This window comes from Diplotaxodon limnothrissa, linkage group LG11 (genome assembly GCF_057381915.1).
Source record: "Diplotaxodon limnothrissa isolate DT_005_m linkage group LG11, D_limnothrissa_male_GT1.1, whole genome shotgun sequence".
NCBI lineage: Eukaryota > Metazoa > Chordata > Actinopteri > Cichliformes > Cichlidae > Diplotaxodon > Diplotaxodon limnothrissa.
In genome coordinates, this window is record NC_140606.1 from 35,090,616 (window position 1) to 35,102,948 (window position 12,333).

The 12,333-nt window shown below is 46.1% G+C and overlaps 24 non-coding genes across 24 annotated transcripts; 18 read left to right on the forward strand and 6 right to left on the reverse strand.

Moving 5' to 3' along the window:
- The first annotated feature begins 243 nt into the window (after positions 1-243).
- trnav-aac (transfer RNA valine (anticodon AAC)) lies at positions 244-316 on the forward strand. The gene has a single exon. It is a non-coding gene; the product is annotated as a tRNA-Val (tRNA).
- A 576-nt stretch (positions 317-892) lies between these two features.
- Positions 893-965, forward strand: trnav-cac (transfer RNA valine (anticodon CAC)). Its single transcript has one exon. It is a non-coding gene; the product is annotated as a tRNA-Val (tRNA).
- A 462-nt stretch (positions 966-1,427) lies between these two features.
- Positions 1,428-1,499, reverse strand: trnaq-uug (transfer RNA glutamine (anticodon UUG)). Its single transcript has one exon. It is a non-coding gene; the product is annotated as a tRNA-Gln (tRNA).
- Positions 1,500-1,650: 151 nt separating this feature from the next.
- trnad-guc (transfer RNA aspartic acid (anticodon GUC)) lies at positions 1,651-1,722 on the forward strand. The gene has a single exon. It is a non-coding gene; the product is annotated as a tRNA-Asp (tRNA).
- A 582-nt stretch (positions 1,723-2,304) lies between these two features.
- On the forward strand, positions 2,305-2,377 carry trnav-aac (transfer RNA valine (anticodon AAC)). Its single transcript has one exon. It is a non-coding gene; the product is annotated as a tRNA-Val (tRNA).
- Positions 2,378-2,962: 585 nt separating this feature from the next.
- Positions 2,963-3,035, forward strand: trnav-cac (transfer RNA valine (anticodon CAC)). The gene has a single exon. It is a non-coding gene; the product is annotated as a tRNA-Val (tRNA).
- A 462-nt stretch (positions 3,036-3,497) lies between these two features.
- Positions 3,498-3,569, reverse strand: trnaq-uug (transfer RNA glutamine (anticodon UUG)). The gene has a single exon. It is a non-coding gene; the product is annotated as a tRNA-Gln (tRNA).
- A 151-nt stretch (positions 3,570-3,720) lies between these two features.
- trnad-guc (transfer RNA aspartic acid (anticodon GUC)) lies at positions 3,721-3,792 on the forward strand. The gene has a single exon. It is a non-coding gene; the product is annotated as a tRNA-Asp (tRNA).
- A 582-nt stretch (positions 3,793-4,374) lies between these two features.
- On the forward strand, positions 4,375-4,447 carry trnav-aac (transfer RNA valine (anticodon AAC)). The gene has a single exon. It is a non-coding gene; the product is annotated as a tRNA-Val (tRNA).
- Positions 4,448-5,023: 576 nt separating this feature from the next.
- On the forward strand, positions 5,024-5,096 carry trnav-cac (transfer RNA valine (anticodon CAC)). The gene has a single exon. It is a non-coding gene; the product is annotated as a tRNA-Val (tRNA).
- Positions 5,097-5,558: 462 nt separating this feature from the next.
- Positions 5,559-5,630, reverse strand: trnaq-uug (transfer RNA glutamine (anticodon UUG)). The gene has a single exon. It is a non-coding gene; the product is annotated as a tRNA-Gln (tRNA).
- Positions 5,631-5,781: 151 nt separating this feature from the next.
- Positions 5,782-5,853, forward strand: trnad-guc (transfer RNA aspartic acid (anticodon GUC)). Its single transcript has one exon. It is a non-coding gene; the product is annotated as a tRNA-Asp (tRNA).
- Positions 5,854-6,435: 582 nt separating this feature from the next.
- On the forward strand, positions 6,436-6,508 carry trnav-aac (transfer RNA valine (anticodon AAC)). Its single transcript has one exon. It is a non-coding gene; the product is annotated as a tRNA-Val (tRNA).
- A 585-nt stretch (positions 6,509-7,093) lies between these two features.
- On the forward strand, positions 7,094-7,166 carry trnav-cac (transfer RNA valine (anticodon CAC)). The gene has a single exon. It is a non-coding gene; the product is annotated as a tRNA-Val (tRNA).
- A 462-nt stretch (positions 7,167-7,628) lies between these two features.
- Positions 7,629-7,700, reverse strand: trnaq-uug (transfer RNA glutamine (anticodon UUG)). The gene has a single exon. It is a non-coding gene; the product is annotated as a tRNA-Gln (tRNA).
- A 151-nt stretch (positions 7,701-7,851) lies between these two features.
- On the forward strand, positions 7,852-7,923 carry trnad-guc (transfer RNA aspartic acid (anticodon GUC)). The gene has a single exon. It is a non-coding gene; the product is annotated as a tRNA-Asp (tRNA).
- A 582-nt stretch (positions 7,924-8,505) lies between these two features.
- Positions 8,506-8,578, forward strand: trnav-aac (transfer RNA valine (anticodon AAC)). The gene has a single exon. It is a non-coding gene; the product is annotated as a tRNA-Val (tRNA).
- Positions 8,579-9,162: 584 nt separating this feature from the next.
- Positions 9,163-9,235, forward strand: trnav-cac (transfer RNA valine (anticodon CAC)). The gene has a single exon. It is a non-coding gene; the product is annotated as a tRNA-Val (tRNA).
- Positions 9,236-9,697: 462 nt separating this feature from the next.
- On the reverse strand, positions 9,698-9,769 carry trnaq-uug (transfer RNA glutamine (anticodon UUG)). The gene has a single exon. It is a non-coding gene; the product is annotated as a tRNA-Gln (tRNA).
- Positions 9,770-9,920: 151 nt separating this feature from the next.
- Positions 9,921-9,992, forward strand: trnad-guc (transfer RNA aspartic acid (anticodon GUC)). The gene has a single exon. It is a non-coding gene; the product is annotated as a tRNA-Asp (tRNA).
- A 582-nt stretch (positions 9,993-10,574) lies between these two features.
- Positions 10,575-10,647, forward strand: trnav-aac (transfer RNA valine (anticodon AAC)). Its single transcript has one exon. It is a non-coding gene; the product is annotated as a tRNA-Val (tRNA).
- Positions 10,648-11,222: 575 nt separating this feature from the next.
- Positions 11,223-11,295, forward strand: trnav-cac (transfer RNA valine (anticodon CAC)). Its single transcript has one exon. It is a non-coding gene; the product is annotated as a tRNA-Val (tRNA).
- Positions 11,296-11,757: 462 nt separating this feature from the next.
- On the reverse strand, positions 11,758-11,829 carry trnaq-uug (transfer RNA glutamine (anticodon UUG)). Its single transcript has one exon. It is a non-coding gene; the product is annotated as a tRNA-Gln (tRNA).
- Positions 11,830-11,980: 151 nt separating this feature from the next.
- On the forward strand, positions 11,981-12,052 carry trnad-guc (transfer RNA aspartic acid (anticodon GUC)). Its single transcript has one exon. It is a non-coding gene; the product is annotated as a tRNA-Asp (tRNA).
- Positions 12,053-12,333: the final 281 nt, after the last annotated feature.

Consider the following 12,333-nt stretch of genomic DNA (forward strand, 5'->3'; position numbering starts at 1 on the left):
TGCTAGCCTGACAAAGAACATCAAAGAGCTTGTCAACAAGAAGATCAGCTCCCATTTGAAGAGATGCTATCTCGAGATCACAATTTGGATTGTCAATATAACCATAAATGGGGGAATGCTTGAAAAATGACACAAATGGGAGTTCCCCGCTTCTCACTAGTCCTACATGATCTGTCATAAAAGTCCTCAAATTTAAGAAGGCATCGAATTGCCCCTCTAATGACGAGAAGGCGTGCACGCTCCGTTTCCGTAGTGTAGTGGTTATCACGTTCGCCTAACACGCGAAAGGTCCCTGGTCCGAAACCAGGCGGAAACATGCTTCTTTGTTTCCCCATACAAAAGTGTCTGCCTGCAGGCATTGCTTTATCTTATGGGGTTGTACTGCTGTTTGGCACAAAGAGGAGTGAAAGTACTCAAATCTTGTACAGGGCTCTGACGCTTGTAACCTTTGGATGCTCATGTTGTAAAAAGTTGTCTATAGCCCAAATTTCAGGAAATTTCACACAAACCAACATGTCTCCAGTCACCATATTTACTGAAGATGCAGGCACAGACTAAGCTCTTGGAAATGAGTGTCTCTAGCTGGCCTGCCCAGGACTTGGGCCTATTTTCAGCCAATGCACAACGTGATCAACCGCATGGCCTCTTTAGATAACAGTTCTGGGCTTCTTAGGGCAGCATATGTCGAGCTGCGCTTGCTTCAGAGAACTCCTAAATGTCAAAAGTTTTTAAGTGAGCCTAACATCGAGACTATAGTTCAGATTCCTTGCTAGCGAGCGTCTGTCTCTTCTCCATGGTTCCTTCTGTTCAAGGGCATGATAGTAACCTGCCATCAGATTGGCCAGATTACTGATTGAGAGACATTCCAAAGCCAAGCAAGCCATCACTCACCGTTTCCGTAGTGTAGTGGTTATCACATTCGCCTCACACGCGAAAGGTCCCCGGTCCGAAACCGGGCGGAAACATGGGTGTTTTGCTTCTTTGGTCACAAGGGAATTGATGTTCACTGTTTAGACAACTCTGCTTGTCCAGCATTTTCTCTGTTTTACTTGCGTCCCTATTGAGAAATAATACTCCTAGTTTTGTCTTCTATAGGTTGTGTGCTAGCCAAGCAAAGGACATCAAAAAGCTTGTCAACCAGAAGCTCAGAGCCTTCAGTGGTGGCAACAGAGTTAGAAGTGAGAAGAGTACAAGGGGAATTGTTGCCTTGAGTCACGGTGGCCAATGAAAGATACAGCAGGACGCTGAAGTGGAAAGTGCAGTACAAGAGCATGAGCGAGGTTTGGTGCGGCATGAAGACCACGCGCAGATGGGATCAGCCAACAGAAGAGGAGTGGAATTGACTGGGCCACTAACTTGTTCTTTAAGTCATTAAACTCTCATGCTAGCTTGTGCTAATGCGGAGCAAAGGGCTAGAAAGCCAAATGAGGCTCCACTGAGACTTGAACTCAGATCACTGGATTCAAAGTCCAGAGTGCTAACCGTTACACCATGGAACCCTGCTGAAAGCAGAAAAAAGTTCTCTGTCAAACACCCATAAAACTGTAGTTCCTGGTAAAGTGATGGGGTTTTTTACATGGCCGACGAGAGTTTGCGTGTCATACCTGCTGCGAATCCCACCTTGACATGACGCCGACAGAGGCTTGCAGGTCCTCGTTAGTATAGTGGACAGTATCTCCGCCTGTCACGCGGAAGACCGGGGTTCGATTCCCCGACGGGGAGTGAGCAGTCTCCTTCTCTGTTCTTCCTTTTACCTGGAATGACCACACACCCGTTAATCGCACGCTACGTGCATTTTTTTTGCACAGAGTCCATCATTCAAAAACACCCTGTGGAATTTCTCCACCACATCCTAGTCGATCTAACAATCTAGTCCTATAATGGGTTTGAAAAAACATCAATTCCACCTGTGCACTCATAAGTCAAAAATGTCTTCTAGGCAAGAGCTCCCATGAGAAGAGAAGCTTGTCCAAGAGAACTCTGCTTGTCCAGCGTTTTCTCTGCTTTACTTGCGTCCCTATTAACAAATAAGTCTCGTGTGTTTGTCTTCTGTAGGTTGTGTGCTAGCCTGACAAAGAACATCAAAGAGCTTGTCAACAAGAAGATCAGCTCCCATTTGAAGAGATGCTATCTCGAGATCACAATTTGGATTGTCAATATAACCATAAATGGGGGAATGCTTGAAAAATGACACAAATGGGAGTTCCCCGCTTCTCACTAGTCCTACATGATCTGTCATAAAAGTCCTCAAATTTAAGAAGGCATCGAATTGCCCCTCTAATGACGAGAAGGCGTGCACGCTCCGTTTCCGTAGTGTAGTGGTTATCACGTTCGCCTAACACGCGAAAGGTCCCTGGTCCGAAACCAGGCGGAAACATGCTTCTTTGTTTCCCGATACAAAAGTGTCTGCCTGCAGGCATTGCTTTATCTTATGGGGTTGTACTGCTGTTTGGCACAAAGAGGAGTGAAAGTACTCAAATCTTGTACAGGGCTCTGACGCTTGTAACCTTTGGATGCTCATGTTGTAAAAAGTTGTCTATAGCCCAAATTTCAGGAAATTTCACACAAACCAACATGTCTCCAGTCACCATATTTACTGAAGATGCAGGCACAGACTAAGCTCTTGGAAATGAGTGTCTCTAGCTGGCCTGCCCAGGACTTGGGCCTATTTTCAGCCAATGCACAACGTGATCAACCGCATGGCCTCTTTAGATAACAGTTCTGGGCTTCTTAGGGCAGCATATGTCGAGCTGCGCTTGCTTCAGAGAACTCCTAAATGTCAAAAGTTTTTAAGTGAGCCTAACATCGAGACTATAGTTCAGATTCCTTGCTAGCGAGCGTCTGTCTCTTCTCCATGGTTCCTTCTGTTCAAGGGCATGATAGTAACCTGCCATCAGATTTGTCAGATTGGCCAGATTACTGATTGAGAGACATTCCAAAGCCAAGCAAGCCATCACTCACCGTTTCCGTAGTGTAGTGGTTATCACATTCGCCTCACACGCGAAAGGTCCCCGGTCCGAAACCGGGCGGAAACATGGGTGTTTTGCTTCTTTGGTCACAAGGGAATTGATGTTCACTGTTTAGACAACTCTGCTTGTCCAGCATTTTCTCTGTTTTACTTGCGTCCCTATTGAGAAATAATACTCCTAGTTTTGTCTTCTATAGGTTGTGTGCTAGCCAAGCAAAGGACATCAAAAAGCTTGTCAACCAGAAGCTCAGAGCCTTCAGTGGTGGCAACAGAGTTAGAAGTGAGAAGAGTACAAGGGGAATTGTTGCCTTGAGTCACGGTGGCCAATGAAAGATACAGCAGGACGCTGAAGTGGAAAGTGCAGTACAAGAGGATGAGCGAGGTTTGGTGCGGCATGAAGACCACGCGCAGATGGGATCAGCCAACAGAAGAGGAGTGGAATTGACTGGGCCACTAACTTGTTCTTTAAGTCATTAAACTCTCATGCTAGCTTGTGCTAATGCGGAGCAAAGGGCTAGAAAGCCAAATGAGGCTCCACTGAGACTTGAACTCAGATCACTGGATTCAAAGTCCAGAGTGCTAACCGTTACACCATGGAACCCTGCTGAAAGCAGAAAAAAGTTCTCTGTCAAACACCCATAAAACTGTAGTTCCTGGTAAAGTGATGGGGTTTTTTACATGGCCGACGAGAGTTTGCGTGTCATACCTGCTGCGAATCCCACCTTGACATGACGCCGACAGAGGCTTGCAGGTCCTCGTTAGTATAGTGGACAGTATCTCCGCCTGTCACGCGGAAGACCGGGGTTCGATTCCCCGACGGGGAGTGAGCAGTCTCCTTCTCTGTTCTTCCTTTTACCTGGAATGACCACACACCCGTTAATCGCACGCTACGTGCATTTTTTTTGCACAGAGTCCATCATTCAAAAACACCCTGTGGAATTTCTCCACCACATCCTAGTCGATCTAACAATCTAGTCCTATAATGGGTTTGAAAAAACATCAATTCCACCTGTGCACTCATAAGTCAAAAATGTCTTCTAGGCAAGAGCTCCCATGAGAAGAGAAGCTTGTCCAAGAGAACTCTGCTTGTCCAGCGTTTTCTCTGCTTTACTTGCGTCCCTATTAACAAATAAGTCTCGTGTGTTTGTCTTCTGTAGGTTGTGTGCTAGCCTGACAAAGAACATCAAAGAGCTTGTCAACAAGAAGATCAGCTCCCATTTGAAGAGATGCTATCTCGAGATCACAATTTGGATTGTCAATATAACCATAAATGGGGGAATGCTTGAAAAATGACACAAATGGGAGTTCCCCGCTTCTCACTAGTCCTACATGATCTGTCATAAAAGTCCTCAAATTTAAGAAGGCATCGAATTGCCCCTCTAATGACGAGAAGGCGTGCACGCTCCGTTTCCGTAGTGTAGTGGTTATCACGTTCGCCTAACACGCGAAAGGTCCCTGGTCCGAAACCAGGCGGAAACATGCTTCTTTGTTTCCCCATACAAAAGTGTCTGCCTGCAGGCATTGCTTTATCTTATGGGGTTGTACTGCTGTTTGGCACAAAGAGGAGTGAAAGTACTCAAATCTTGTACAGGGCTCTGACGCTTGTAACCTTTGGATGCTCATGTTGTAAAAAGTTGTCTATAGCCCAAATTTCAGGAAATTTCACACAAACCAACATGTCTCCAGTCACCATATTTACTGAAGATGCAGGCACAGACTAAGCTCTTGGAAATGAGTGTCTCTAGCTGGCCTGCCCAGGACTTGGGCCTATTTTCAGCCAATGCACAACGTGATCAACCGCATGGCCTCTTTAGATAACAGTTCTGGGCTTCTTAGGGCAGCATATGTCGAGCTGCGCTTGCTTCAGAGAACTCCTAAATGTCAAAAGTTTTTAAGTGAGCCTAACATCGAGACTATAGTTCAGATTCCTTGCTAGCGAGCGTCTGTCTCTTCTCCATGGTTCCTTCTGTTCAAGGGCATGATAGTAACCTGCCATCAGATTGGCCAGATTACTGATTGAGAGACATTCCAAAGCCAAGCAAGCCATCACTCACCGTTTCCGTAGTGTAGTGGTTATCACATTCGCCTCACACGCGAAAGGTCCCCGGTCCGAAACCGGGCGGAAACATGGGTGTTTTGCTTCTTTGGTCACAAGGGAATTGATGTTCACTGTTTAGACAACTCTGCTTGTCCAGCATTTTCTCTGTTTTACTTGCGTCCCTATTGAGAAATAATACTCCTAGTTTTGTCTTCTATAGGTTGTGTGCTAGCCAAGCAAAGGACATCAAAAAGCTTGTCAACCAGAAGCTCAGAGCCTTCAGTGGTGGCAACAGAGTTAGAAGTGAGAAGAGTACAAGGGGAATTGTTGCCTTGAGTCACGGTGGCCAATGAAAGATACAGCAGGACGCTGAAGTGGAAAGTGCAGTACAAGAGGATGAGCGAGGTTTGGTGCGGCATGAAGACCACGCGCAGATGGGATCAGCCAACAGAAGAGGAGTGGAATTGACTGGGCCACTAACTTGTTCTTTAAGTCATTAAACTCTCATGCTAGCTTGTGCTAATGCGGAGCAAAGGGCTAGAAAGCCAAATGAGGCTCCACTGAGACTTGAACTCAGATCACTGGATTCAAAGTCCAGAGTGCTAACCGTTACACCATGGAACCCTGCTGAAAGCAGAAAAAAGTTCTCTGTCAAACACCCATAAAACTGTAGTTCCTGGTAAAGTGATGGGGTTTTTTACATGGCCGACGAGAGTTTGCGTGTCATACCTGCTGCGAATCCCACCTTGACATGACGCCGACAGAGGCTTGCAGGTCCTCGTTAGTATAGTGGACAGTATCTCTGCCTGTCACGCGGAAGACCGGGGTTCGATTCCCCGACGGGGAGTGAGCAGTCTCCTTCTCTGTTCTTCCTTTTACCTGGAATGACCACACACCCGTTAATCGCACGCTACGTGCATTTTTTTTGCACAGAGTCCATCATTCAAAAACACCCTGTGGAATTTCTCCACCACATCCTAGTCGATCTAACAATCTAGTCCTATAATGGGTTTGAAAAAACATCAATTCCACCTGTGCACTCATAAGTCAAAAATGTCTTCTAGGCAAGAGCTCCCATGAGAAGAGAAGCTTGTCCAAGAGAACTCTGCTTGTCCAGCGTTTTCTCTGCTTTACTTGCGTCCCTATTAACAAATAAGTCTCGTGTGTTTGTCTTCTGTAGGTTGTGTGCTAGCCTGACAAAGAACATCAAAGAGCTTGTCAACAAGAAGATCAGCTCCCATTTGAAGAGATGCTATCTCGAGATCACAATTTGGATTGTCAATATAACCATAAATGGGGGAATGCTTGAAAAATGACACAAATGGGAGTTCCCCGCTTCTCACTAGTCCTACATGATCTGTCATAAAAGTCCTCAAATTTAAGAAGGCATCGAATTGCCCCTCTAATGACGAGAAGGCGTGCACGCTCCGTTTCCGTAGTGTAGTGGTTATCACGTTCGCCTAACACGCGAAAGGTCCCTGGTCCGAAACCAGGCGGAAACATGCTTCTTTGTTTCCCGATACAAAAGTGTCTGCCTGCAGGCATTGCTTTATCTTATGGGGTTGTACTGCTGTTTGGCACAAAGAGGAGTGAAAGTACTCAAATCTTGTACAGGGCTCTGACGCTTGTAACCTTTGGATGCTCATGTTGTAAAAAGTTGTCTATAGCCCAAATTTCAGGAAATTTCACACAAACCAACATGTCTCCAGTCACCATATTTACTGAAGATGCAGGCACAGACTAAGCTCTTGGAAATGAGTGTCTCTAGCTGGCCTGCCCAGGACTTGGGCCTATTTTCAGCCAATGCACAACGTGATCAACCGCATGGCCTCTTTAGATAACAGTTCTGGGCTTCTTAGGGCAGCATATGTCGAGCTGCGCTTGCTTCAGAGAACTCCTAAATGTCAAAAGTTTTTAAGTGAGCCTAACATCGAGACTATAGTTCAGATTCCTTGCTAGCGAGCGTCTGTCTCTTCTCCATGGTTCCTTCTGTTCAAGGGCATGATAGTAACCTGCCATCAGATTTGTCAGATTGGCCAGATTACTGATTGAGAGACATTCCAAAGCCAAGCAAGCCATCACTCACCGTTTCCGTAGTGTAGTGGTTATCACATTCGCCTCACACGCGAAAGGTCCCCGGTCCGAAACCGGGCGGAAACATGGGTGTTTTGCTTCTTTGGTCACAAGGGAATTGATGTTCACTGTTTAGACAACTCTGCTTGTCCAGCATTTTCTCTGTTTTACTTGCGTCCCTATTGAGAAATAATACTCCTAGTTTTGTCTTCTATAGGTTGTGTGCTAGCCAAGCAAAGGACATCAAAAAGCTTGTCAACCAGAAGCTCAGAGCCTTCAGTGGTGGCAACAGAGTTAGAAGTGAGAAGAGTACAAGGGGAATTGTTGCCTTGAGTCACGGTGGCCAATGAAAGATACAGCAGGACGCTGAAGTGGAAAGTGCAGTACAAGAGGATGAGCGAGGTTTGGTGCGGCATGAAGACCACGCGCAGATGGGATCAGCCAACAGAAGAGGAGTGGAATTGACTGGGCCACTAACTTGTTCTTTAAGTCATTAAACTCTCATGCTAGCTTGTGCTAATGCGGAGCAAAGGGCTAGAAAGCCAAATGAGGCTCCACTGAGACTTGAACTCAGATCACTGGATTCAAAGTCCAGAGTGCTAACCGTTACACCATGGAACCCTGCTGAAAGCAGAAAAAAGTTCTCTGTCAAACACCCATAAAACTGTAGTTCCTGGTAAAGTGATGGGGTTTTTTACATGGCCGACGAGAGTTTGCGTGTCATACCTGCTGCGAATCCCACCTTGACATGACGCCGACAGAGGCTTGCAGGTCCTCGTTAGTATAGTGGACAGTATCTCCGCCTGTCACGCGGAAGACCGGGGTTCGATTCCCCGACGGGGAGTGAGCAGTCTCCTTCTCTGTTCTTCCTTTTACCTGGAATGACCACACACCCGTTAATCGCACGCTACGTGCATTTTTTTTGCACAGAGTCCATCATTCAAAAACACCCTGTGGAATTTCTCCACCACATCCTAGTCGATCTAACAATCTAGTCCTATAATGGGTTTGAAAAAACATCAATTCCACCTGTGCACTCATAAGTCAAAAATGTCTTCTAGGCAAGAGCTCCCATGAGAAGAGAAGCTTGTCCAAGAGAACTCTGCTTGTCCAGCGTTTTCTCTGCTTTACTTGCGTCCCTATTAACAAATAAGTCTCGTGTGTTTGTCTTCTGTAGGTTGTGTGCTAGCCTGACAAAGAACATCAAAGAGCTTGTCAACAAGAAGATCAGCTCCCATTTGAAGAGATGCTATCTCGAGATCACAATTTGGATTGTCAATATAACCATAAATGGGGGAATGCTTGAAAAATGACACAAATGGGAGTTCCCCGCTTCTCACTAGTCCTACATGATCTGTCATAAAAGTCCTCAAATTTAAGAAGGCATCGAATTGCCCCTCTAATGACGAGAAGGTGTGCACGCTCCGTTTCCGTAGTGTAGTGGTTATCACGTTCGCCTAACACGCGAAAGGTCCCTGGTCCGAAACCAGGCGGAAACATGCTTCTTTGTTTCCCCATACAAAAGTGTCTGCCTGCAGGCATTGCTTTATCTTATGGGGTTGTACTGCTGTTTGGCAAAAAGAGGAGTGAAAGTACTCAAATCTTGTACAGGGCTCTGACGCTTGTAACCTTTGATGCTCATGTTGTAAAAAGTTGTCTATAGCCCAAATTTCAGGAAATTTCACACAAACCAACATGTCTCCAGTCACCATATTTACTGAAGATGCAGGCACAGACTAAGCTCTTGGAAATGAGTGTCTCTAGCTGGCCTGCCCAGGACTTGGGCCTATTTTCAGCCAATGCACAACGTGATCAACCGCATGGCCTCTTTAGATAACAGTTCTGGGCTTCTTAGGGCAGCATATGTCGAGCTGCGCTTGCTTCAGAGAACTCCTAAATGTCAAAAGTTTTTAAGTGAGCCTAACATCGAGACTATAGTTCAGATTCCTTGCTAGCGAGCGTCTGTCTCTTCTCCATGGTTCCTTCTGTTCAAGGGCATGATAGTAACCTGCCATCAGATTTGTCAGATTGGCCAGATTACTGATTGAGAGACATTCCAAAGCCAAGCAAGCCATCACTCACCGTTTCCGTAGTGTAGTGGTTATCACATTCGCCTCACACGCGAAAGGTCCCCGGTCCGAAACCGGGCGGAAACATGGGTGTTTTGCTTCTTTGGTCACAAGGGAATTGATGTTCACTGTTTAGACAACTCTGCTTGTCCAGCATTTTCTCTGTTTTACTTGCGTCCCTATTGAGAAATAATACTCCTAGTTTTGTCTTCTATAGGTTGTGTGCTAGCCAAGCAAAGGACATCAAAAAGCTTGTCAACCAGAAGCTCAGAGCCTTCAGTGGTGGCAACAGAGTTAGAAGTGAGAAGAGTACAAGGGGAATTGTTGCCTTGAGTCACGGTGGCCAATGAAAGATACAGCAGGACGCTGAAGTGGAAAGTGCAGTACAAGAGGATGAGCGAGGTTTGGTGCGGCATGAAGACCACGCGCAGATGGGATCAGCCAACAGAAGAGGAGTGGAATTGACTGGGCCACTAACTTGTTCTTTAAGTCATTAAACTCTCATGCTAGCTTGTGCTAATGCGGAGCAAAGGGCTAGAAAGCCAAATGAGGCTCCACTGAGACTTGAACTCAGATCACTGGATTCAAAGTCCAGAGTGCTAACCGTTACACCATGGAACCCTGCTGAAAGCAGAAAAAAGTTCTCTGTCAAACACCCATAAAACTGTAGTTCCTGGTAAAGTGATGGGGTTTTTTACATGGCCGACGAGAGTTTGCGTGTCATACCTGCTGCGAATCCCACCTTGACATGACGCCGACAGAGGCTTGCAGGTCCTCGTTAGTATAGTGGACAGTATCTCCGCCTGTCACGCGGAAGACCGGGGTTCGATTCCCCGACGGGGAGTGAGCAGTCTCCTTCTCTGTTCTTCCTTTTACCTGGAATGACCACACACCCGTTAATCGCACGCTACGTGCATTTTTTTTGCACAGAGTCCATCATTCAAAAACACCCTGTGGAATTTCTCCACCACATCCTAGTCGATCTAACAATCTAGTCCTATAATGGGTTTGAAAAAACATCAATTCCACCTGTGCACTCATAAGTCAAAAATGTCTTCTAGGCAAGAGCTCCCATGAGAAGAGAAGCTTGTCCAAGAGAACTCTGCTTGTCCAGCGTTTTCTCTGCTTTACTTGCGTCCCTATTAACAAATAAGTCTCGTGTGTTTGTCTTCTGTAGGTTGTGTGCTAGCCTGACAAAGAACATCAAAGAGCTTGTCAACAAGAAGATCAGCTCCCATTTGAAGAGATGCTATCTCGAGATCACAATTTGGATTGTCAATATAACCATAAATGGGGGAATGCTTGAAAAATGACACAAATGGGAGTTCCCCGCTTCTCACTAGTCCTACATGATCTGTCATAAAAGTCCTCAAATTTAAGAAGGCATCGAATTGCCCCTCTAATGACGAGAAGGCGTGCACGCTCCGTTTCCGTAGTGTAGTGGTTATCACGTTCGCCTAACACGCGAAAGGTCCCTGGTCCGAAACCAGGCGGAAACATGCTTCTTTGTTTCCCCATACAAAAGTGTCTGCCTGCAGGCATTGCTTTATCTTATGGGGTTGTACTGCTGTTTGGCAAAAAGAGGAGTGAAAGTACTCAAATCTTGTACAGGGCTCTGACGCTTGTAACCTTTGATGCTCATGTTGTAAAAAGTTGTCTATAGCCCAAATTTCAGGAAATTTCACACAAACCAACATGTCTCCAGTCACCATATTTACTGAAGATGCAGGCACAGACTAAGCTCTTGGAAATGAGTGTCTCTAGCTGGCCTGCCCAGGACTTGGGCCTATTTTCAGCCAATGCACAACGTGATCAACCGCATGGCCTCTTTAGATAACAGTTCTGGGCTTCTTAGGGCAGCATATGTCGAGCTGCGCTTGCTTCAGAGAACTCCTAAATGTCAAAAGTTTTTAAGTGAGCCTAACATCGAGACTATAGTTCAGATTCCTTGCTAGCGAGCGTCTGTCTCTTCTCCATGGTTCCTTCTGTTCAAGGGCATGATAGTAACCTGCCATCAGATTGGCCAGATTACTGATTGAGAGACATTCCAAAGCCAAGCAAGCCATCACTCACCGTTTCCGTAGTGTAGTGGTTATCACATTCGCCTCACACGCGAAAGGTCCCCGGTCCGAAACCGGGCGGAAACATGGGTGTTTTGCTTCTTTGGTCACAAGGGAATTGATGTTCACTGTTTAGACAACTCTGCTTGTCCAGCATTTTCTCTGTTTTACTTGCGTCCCTATTGAGAAATAATACTCCTAGTTTTGTCTTCTATAGGTTGTGTGCTAGCCAAGCAAAGGACATCAAAAAGCTTGTCAACCAGAAGCTCAGAGCCTTCAGTGGTGGCAACAGAGTTAGAAGTGAGAAGAGTACAAGGGGAATTGTTGCCTTGAGTCACGGTGGCCAATGAAAGATACAGCAGGACGCTGAAGTGGAAAGTGCAGTACAAGAGGATGAGCGAGGTTTGGTGCGGCATGAAGACCACGCGCAGATGGGATCAGCCAACAGAAGAGGAGTGGAATTGACTGGGCCACTAACTTGTTCTTTAAGTCATTAAACTCTCATGCTAGCTTGTGCTAATGCGGAGCAAAGGGCTAGAAAGCCAAATGAGGCTCCACTGAGACTTGAACTCAGATCACTGGATTCAAAGTCCAGAGTGCTAACCGTTACACCATGGAACCCTGCTGAAAGCAGAAAAAAGTTCTCTGTCAAACACCCATAAAACTGTAGTTCCTGGTAAAGTGATGGGGTTTTTTACATGGCCGACGAGAGTTTGCGTGTCATACCTGCTGCGAATCCCACCTTGACATGACGCCGACAGAGGCTTGCAGGTCCTCGTTAGTATAGTGGACAGTATCTCCGCCTGTCACGCGGAAGACCGGGGTTCGATTCCCCGACGGGGAGTGAGCAGTCTCCTTCTCTGTTCTTCCTTTTACCTGGAATGACCACACACCCGTTAATCGCACGCTACGTGCATTTTTTTTGCACAGAGTCCATCATTCAAAAACACCCTGTGGAATTTCTCCACCACATCCTAGTCGATCTAACAATCTAGTCCTATAATGGGTTTGAAAAAACATCAATTCCACCTGTGCACTCATAAGTCAAAAATGTCTTCTAGGCAAGAGCTCCCATGAGAAGAGAAGCTTGTCCAAGAGAACTCTGCTTGTCCAGCGTTTTCTCTG